Source organism: Desmodus rotundus, chromosome 1, assembly GCF_022682495.2.
Source record: "Desmodus rotundus isolate HL8 chromosome 1, HLdesRot8A.1, whole genome shotgun sequence".
Lineage (NCBI taxonomy): Eukaryota > Metazoa > Chordata > Mammalia > Chiroptera > Phyllostomidae > Desmodus > Desmodus rotundus.
Genome location: NC_071387.1, coordinates 29,314,356 through 29,322,689, shown reverse-complemented (window position 1 = coordinate 29,322,689; position 8,334 = coordinate 29,314,356). Strand labels below are relative to the sequence as shown.

General features: G+C 46.4%; 1 protein-coding gene across 2 annotated transcripts in view; it reads left to right on the top strand.

Moving 5' to 3' along the window:
• The first annotated feature begins 172 nt into the window (after window positions 1–172).
• The window catches only part of TDRD7 (tudor domain containing 7), a 61,814-nt gene continuing 53,652 nt past the window's right edge, over window positions 173–8,334 (top strand). The window contains exon 1 of one of the 2 annotated variants that reach the window (XM_045195134.2): window positions 173–364. The gene's annotated coding sequence lies outside the window, so the exon portion shown is untranslated. The remainder of the gene's footprint in view (window positions 365–8,334) is intronic. The other variant, XM_045195135.2, reaches the window with a different exon arrangement.

Sequence of the window (8,334 nt, the reverse complement as noted above, 5' to 3'; positions counted from 1 at the left end):
CATGAGGAGGCGCTCCCGAGCTCACCCTGCAATCGTCTTCGCCCCCGGCCCGTGCGTGGGCACGCGCAGAAACCGCTAGGCGGCGTCGGTTTTCCTTCCCACGCGCGGACGCCGGCGTGGGCGGACGAGGCCGGGGCGTCCGCGCGTGCGCACAGCCGAGGCTGGGTGATCCCGGGGCGGGGTGGAGCGGGGCGGGGCGGAGCTGGACGGGGCGGGGGCTGGAGGTGATTCCCGAGCCGCAGCGGTAGCTCGGCGGAGAGAGGAAACCGAAAGTGGGCGGCGGCCGCGGCTGTGGCCCTAGCGGAGACGGCGGCGGGAGCTGGGTCCACAGGCGCGGGGACCAGCCGTGGGCCCCCGGAACCAGGTGAGCGCAGGTCCTACAGCCGAGGGCGCGACAGGTGCCGGGCGAAGTCGGACAAGGTTTGGGGACGACGCGGCGCACCTGTGTCTCCGGCGGGACGGTGGCCCGGGCGGTGCTCGAACGGGCCTCTTCCCGGTAGCCGCAGGGGATGCCGCGGTCCCGACCCCCGGAAACCGGGCCAGGCGCCGGGGGAATTGGAGTTCCAGAGCGTAGTGTTTTAAATCTGCTGGGACTCCCCTGGCCACTCGGGGACGGGCTGTACGTTCCCCCGGGAGTCGGACAGAGCGTCCTGCCGCCTGGGCAAGTCCAAGCGGTGGGGGAAATGCCGCAGCGGGGGTGTGCACAGGGGCGGGAGGGGCTGACCAGGAAGTGGTTCCCGGTACCGGCGGGACCGGCCGCAGCCGTCGGCCCGGAACCAGGGCTGTCCGAGCCTCGGGCAGTGTGAACTCCTGTATTTTACACCCGGAGCTTTAAGTTCTAGGAAGGCACGGGCTTTTCTTTACGGACCAGCCCATGCGGGCCGCTCAAGGTAATGCAGGGCACAGATGCCATCCATTGGATCAAACAAATCGTGAGCACCGGGCGGGCTCAGAGCTCCAGGCTCCGAAGGAAACATGAATCCAGGAAAGAGTTGTGTCTTAACTTTTACCAAGATCCAGCAAGGTCAGGTTCTCAGCCTCAACTTAATGGGAGGAGGTTTGGAGCCCGCACAACTTTTCTTCTCTGATCCACTTGAGGGGTATAATACTTTTCCATTAAAAACCCAGGGTATCACTCCAAAATAATTTCAGTGATTTGAATAGGAAAGGGAAATACCTATATTATGAAAAAAAATGCCCTGGCTCAAAAGTATCCTGAAAACTGCCCTACAAAACAAAACAAAACTAAGCAAAACAACAGACCACCCATCTAGGTCATCCACGCCCCCTCCCCAGTCGTACAAATAGAAAAATTGTAGAAGAGTGAGTGTTCCTTCTAGTGATAAGCAGTCACTTAATGACAGACAGTGAAACCTTGACCCAAAGTCCCTAACTTAGCCCGAGCTGCCTTGATGTGTAAGGTGCTGCTTACTGTAAATAGTGTGGGCTTTGCAGACCTGGATTGGCGTCTGGGCCTCTCCTCTTACTGGTCTTGAACAGATTACAGACTTTCTTTGAACCTGGTTTTCTGTGTATCAAATGGAAATATTTAGCTTAGACTGCACAGCTTTTGTGAGATAACTACTGTAAATCCTTTGAATAATAGTCAGGAAATGTTAACTCCCACCAAAGTTCCCATTATTTACATAATTGGATTTCAATTTCTTGGAAGCAGTGACACATCTTTAAATTCTCTATGTAATATATCAAGTGGCACATGGTAGAGATTTTTGTGGTTCCACTCCACTGACATTCACTGAGCATCACTTAAATGCAAATTACTGTGCTGGGTCCAGGGAATTGCTCCTGAGACCAGCTGGATTAGAACCCACATCTCCTGTGCCCAGTATAGGGCCCTTTGGTGGCACACAGCCTCCCTCTTTGCTAAACACAGTGAGACTGTGAGGCAGCGGTGGGTGGTGCTTTCAGATTTTAGGCCTTGTGGACTGAAAATGAAATGTAATCTCTGCTAATGCCCTTTTAAGTGTACTGGTTGAATGTGGCTGAATGAACTATTGTATTTTGTACCAAGAGATTTAAACTTCTTGAAGGACCTCTCTTTAAGTTCTCATAATCTAGTTGGAGACAATATCAATGTAAAGGAAAAAGACTTTATAATCCAACACTAAGTGACTACAGGGTCAAGTGCCATTTTCAAGAACTGAGATTTGACAGAGAGAGAGTGCTTTGCTTCTGGGTACTTTTAGGGTCAGCATAAATGCAGGAACGACAGAAATTCCTTGGTATGTGGAGTGAAATCTAATTGGTGTTTCTTTCTTTATGTAAAACCTATTTTCTCCACCCTCTACTCCCATAGTAGAAGGTGCTTTGAAAAGCTTCTTTAAAAAAAAAAAAATTCCCCATTCAGCCAATTTTTAAAAAAATTTCTGTCTTTCAAACAGCCTATTTAAAAGTAATTTATTTTGTCATTTTAGCTGAAAATGTGAACATGTGCCAATTAGAGCTCCTGATCAGCACAAGCTACCCAATGGGACCCCAAAGTGAACGCAGTATTTAGCTGTGCAGCTTTGTCAGGAGGAAGCAAAGCCATGGTTCCCGTACCCCCTTCCGAACTCGAAGGGCCCCAAGGAGAGTTGAGAGCTGTAGATCTTGTCCACCTTCCTCATCTTCTGTGTGAAAGGGACCTGAAGTGACTTGCTCACGGGGTCCATATGCTTAGTCGCGTAAATAGGATTAAGACCCACACTCCTGAATAAACTAGTTTGTCATCTCTAGTATATAGATGTAGGGAAAGACCTTGCTTATATATTCATAGTAAAAACTTAGTAACGCATGCATAATTTGGAGTTTGAAATGACAATAATAAAAAAGAAAACTGCTTCCTGAAGATACTCTATGGAAATATTGTACCTGACCATTTGAGCCATTAATTACTGTCATTCCTTTTTAAAAAGTTGGTAAATAAGTAATGCAGGTGGTAACAAATAGACTGTAATTGGACAGGAAAGGTACCATGCCAAACTGTTGCAAGATGAGGAATCGTGTGGAAGGGTCTTAGGCAAAAGCCTTCCCTCTTAGGCAAAAGCCTTCCCTCTTAGGCTCAGGGTATTGTTTGTAAGATGAGGGGTTTGGGATGATGTCTGAAGTCTTTCCAGCGTAGACATTCTAGACTATAGAGGCCTGGCTTGTTGCTAAACCTAGTGTCTTCAAGGATAAAGGCGTCCAGTTGCCAAAAGTGTATGTCCCGAGGAGATACTCAAAATTGAGTAGCTGAGTAAAGAGAGATTACTGGATGATTTCAATGTACTTTAATAATTCTTCAGATTTATTTTGGGGGTTTACTGCCACTCTACAACTCAAGTTATGACATGAAAAATGCAATGGGAAGGATGAGCCAAGTGGTACAATTGGAAATCATTGAGAAGAGAAAGCACAGGGGAGAGCAGACCAGCTTGGCTAAAGGTCTTTGGGCACCAGCAGCAGTGAAGAAGCTGGAGCAACACCAGGAAGCAGATAAAATGCAAATGACTGAGCCAGGGAGGATGGGTCAGCCTTGAAGGCGTGTATCTAGAGGACACCAAAACCAAGTTCTTCAGAACAAGACTTTTCCTCAGGACCATTTTTAGGTGTATTAAAGAAAAAAAAGAGCTGTGAAATTCCAAAATACAGTTTTGAGAATTAGTTTAAGCTCTTGAAATTGCTTTAATTTTGCTTGTCTCAAGTTTGGCATTACTTCCCCCTACTTTTTGCCCCACTTCTTGTACATATTAGCAGTTTGGGGTACTCACAGTTAAACTGAAAGGGTAAATGGTGTCAATTGCGGCCATTGAAATATTGCAACAGTTGACAATTCTTTTGGATTCGGGTGCCACACCCTTCAGTGCAAATGTGGCGGGTCCCTGTTGCACGCCACTTTAAGGGCTAGTTACTAAGCATACCCCAGGGTTGCTGTCAGTGCACTTGAAGCTCCAAATTTACTTTCGGAAGCCTAATCTACATTGGGAGCAGCTCTCTGAAAAGCACCATAGGTTTGGGAGCCAGAAGACCTGGGTTCTTGTGCTTCTGGCCATAAAAACATGTGAGACCTAGAATATTTACCCTGGGCCTCAGTTTTCTCGGTTATAAACTGAAGAGTTTGGAAGAGATGGTGTGAATTCCATGTGTTTCTCAGCCCCTGCGCTGAGGTTGGGCCCACCACCCTACGCTGCACTCCTCAGCCAGGTGGGGTCTGGAGACACCCCCCGCTTGTACTCTGGCAGGGCCTCTCTGCTGAGAGACCACTTGCTAAAGCAGAAAGTGACCTTTTGTCTACTATTTAGGTGAGAGATCTTGGAGGAAAAAGCCACCTGGGGGAGTGGCTTCCTTACCAAGCTTGCCAGTTCATAAGTATGTGAGTGAGGGAAGTAAGAAAATCTGGGAAAATTCTGGTATTTCAAATTTAATGCTGTACTGAAAATTTCTCCAATATAGCAGTGCTTACATCATTGCACTCTTGGCCTTTTAATACGTGTATTCACAGGTAGTTTCCCACCCACACCATGCTTCTAGGGAAGTGTTTTTAATTAAATAACTACTGAATGTCAAATATTGTGGTAAGCACATGTAGCTCTACTTTTGACACTTGTCATTCAGAAGGAGAGGCAAGGAAAGGAGGAGGAAAAAGAGAGAAAGGAACTGAAAGTCAAGTGCAATATATTGTGATCTGTTGTGGCCAGTTTCTTCCTCCTTGACTATGGTCTTTGCTAACTGACCTTGGTCAGTTTTTGAAATAAAAAATACTCTGGTTAAATAATTCTCCAGGCCCACTTCCACTTTACTCTGTTGTTTAGGATTCTTATTCACTTGAAGCAGCTCGCTTAAGCCCTGTCATTATCTAAGGAAACCCTTCGGAATTTTAACCAGAGCACCTGTGGTCTAAAACAGGGATGGCCAACCTTATTTCTCCCAACCCAGTCCAACCTACGGTCCACTGGCGCTTACATAATACTCTCAAAACAAAAGTAATTTGAATTCTCTTAAACTCTAAATGTATGCATTACGACACTTGTAGATAATAGAAATAAGGGAGAAAGCATTTGAAAGATCATACTGGCAACTTTAAAAATTTGGGAAACCACTTTAGAAAAACTTCAAGCAGTGACTTGGAGGGTTGCCTGAAGCTTTGCCGTCTAGACACTGAGAGTCGACATTCCCATGATTAGCTTCCTTTTTGTTTCTAATGGGTGACGTCCAAGATGGTAAACTTGATTTTTATAGTTAGGGAAAGTATTCTCATACGTTGCACCTTTTATAAGAGTTCTCCAGTGTCATCGCCATCTTCAGGGAGTCTCAAAATATGCCGTGATAACCACGGAATTAACAAAACTTAGAGCATTTTGAAGCAATGTAGTAGACTAGAAAATGATAATGATTTTTTAAGCTCTAGTTGTGCCTCTCTTTTTGTCGCATGCCTAAAGTGACACTGCTAAGTGGGAACTGCACAGCAAACTGGAAGAAATTCACAGGCACGAGAACAAGACATACATCTGAACACGACATACAGGCACACTTACCGTTCCAGGTGTTCCTGAGCTTCACTGCCTCTCACCAGCTTTGGGATCCTCAGCCGTACAGTCTAAGGGACTAGCTTCCCTCCCGAAAGTTGTTTGCAAATAGAGGATTCTAGTATTCCATGAAAATAGCATTTATCTTGAAAGGCGGGGATGGAGTGGGGAGGGAGGATACTTAATTCATGTGGTGTCAAGCATTGCTTCCCAGTCTTCTCAAGTATAAGGTCCTTTGTAAAATTTGGGAAACCTCACACACTAGCGGTTGTCCTTCCAGTGTCTGTTGGTTGATAAACTGCGTGGCTATTCAAAGCTGTTGTGAATTCAGTATCGATTGAGTGTGTGAATCCCAATGGTATCTGCACACTGTTTGAAAAACAGACGTGTGTGTGTGCGACAGCGGTGTTCCGGCAGTGCTCGCTGTCACCAGGATGTGGGCACCCCTTGCAGCAACGCTGTGGCCCTGAGCTGGGCCTGCTTATGAGAACACTGGCCCAGAGAAGAAAGGCCCAGAAATAAGCTACCTGGGGGTCCCAACCGCAGCTTGCTGACACAGTTGGCTGTCTCAGTCGGGCTGTAACTGTCATTAAAATGTGCAAATAATTTAAAAGTAAAGATTATTCCTTTAATAGCTCACATTTTAGTGAGTAGAAGAGAAAAGCAGTGCTGTTAGGTCAACGGAGAATTTCCCATTCATTGTTCACTGTTGAGCTGTTCTTGTGGGCTGGGCACTAGGGATTCAGCAGTGACCAAAATGTTACAAAACCCTGCTTTCACAGAGCTTACATCCCAGTTGAGGAGACAGATGGTAAAATTCAGTAAAGACGAGGATTTGGTGGTGGCGGTAAGTGCTAAGAAGTGAACTAAGGCAGGAAAGGGGAGTAGGGAGTAGCTAGCAGCTGGCATAACTGTTCGGACTTAGAAAAGGTTGACCAGGGAAGGCCTTGCTGAGAAGGTGACGTTGGAGCAAATACCTGAAGGCAAGGCGGTGAGCCGTGTGGACCCCTGGGGCAGGGACTTGGCACACGGAGACAGTGGCAGTACACATGCTCTAGCGTGACGCTGTCTAGGGCATGCTCAGGGAAAAGCACAGAGGCCGGTCTGGGTGGGCTGGAAGGAGTGACAAAAAAGGGAGGGAAGGAGGAATTGAGGTCACAGGAGTGGGGTGGGCACAGATTGTGTAGGGCCCTTTTGGACGCTGTGAAAACTTTAGCCTTTTGTCTTTGTGAGCCAGGAAGTGCTTAGAGAGTTTCGAGCAGAGGAATGATGTGATGTGATTTATGCTATAAAAGGGTCACTGTAGCTGTGATGTGGAGAATAGATCCTAGGAGGTGAAGCGGAAGCAGAGAGACCAGCTGGAGGCAGTTGCCCTGATCCAGGCAGGAGGTGTCGCTGGCATGGGGTGGACTAGGGTGATCTCAAAGAGGTGGTGGGCTGTGGGGGAATTGTGGACGTCAGTGAGTCTGTCCCTCTTCTTGTATCACTTGGTGGTGGCGGTGATGGTGGTGGTGATAGGGATAGGGACGTAAGAACCACTAATACCGAACCCCTGCATCGTCAGGTAAGGACACCAAGGCCCAGGAGAAGGGATTTGTCCCTGGAAAACAGGTGCTCTTCTCACTGCGGTATTAACTTAGGGACAAAAATGAGGAAGCATGGGCACAACCTTCTGTAGTCCCCCATCCCTCCCCCAAATGGAGTCAAAATCAAAGAAATATTAAACTCCGTTGGGTTTTAATTGTGGATTATAAGTATGATAACATGTACATTAAAGAGAGTGAAACTAGGGTGCATGTGTATGACATGAGCCTGTCTTGGGTCAGGTTGGGAGGTGTAATTTAGGGGAAAAAATCCATCGACTGCCAATAGAAGAAGATAAGCAAACACGTGGTTGGAGAGAATGGGGAAAGTGAAAAATAAGAATGAGCACTTCTATGCCACACAAATTAGCGCTGTTTTTTATTTATTTAATTTTATTATCAGTTGCTCACTGTAAATACACATGTTGTATCCACATGAAACACGCCTGAGTGTTGGGGCAGAAGGATACAATAACAAGGATACAGGCTGAAAGACTTCTACTATATCTTGACAGCGTCTAGGTCCCAAAAGAAGAAGCCACATTTAAAGAGGGTGGGATTAAGGAGCAAGCACTGGGCAAAGCTTTCCAGCTTTTACTGTACTCTGTGGCAGTTAGGTGGGCTGTGTGGGCGGGCCGTTTGGGCCTACCCCTTAACAAGTTTGCACTAACAACTCCAAACTTGGTAAGTGCCCTATTCAGGAGATCCCTACTGCCAAATGTTTCAGAGCAGAAATAAGGAAGATAGAGGGGGGCATTTCAGAGGAAGTGACCTAGAATTGTTCTCCCAAGGATGGAGGTAGAAGGCTTCATATAGGGCAGCTCATAGGCCAAGTCTCCGATTAGCCTCTAAGGTGGGATTAGACCTGTCCTTTCGAACCCGCATCATTCACATCCATGAGGGATGTTGGTCTGTGCTCTTCTTCCCTAGTGTCTGTCTGGTTTTGGTATCAGCATAATGCTGGCGTCATAAAATGAGTTCAGGAGTGTTCCCGTCCCCTATATTTTGTGGAAGAATGTGTGTAGAAGTGGTATCAATTCTTCCTTAAGTGTTAGGTATAATTTCCCAATAAAGCCATCTTGGCTTTTAGTTTTCCTTGTGTGAAGGTTTATAACTACAAATTCAGTTTATCTAACAGATGTAAGTGATATTGAGGTTATCTTTTTAGGTAAGCTTTGGAATTTGTGTCTTTCAATGAATTTGTGTATCTTATCTAAATTACCAAATTGATTGGCATAAATTATTCA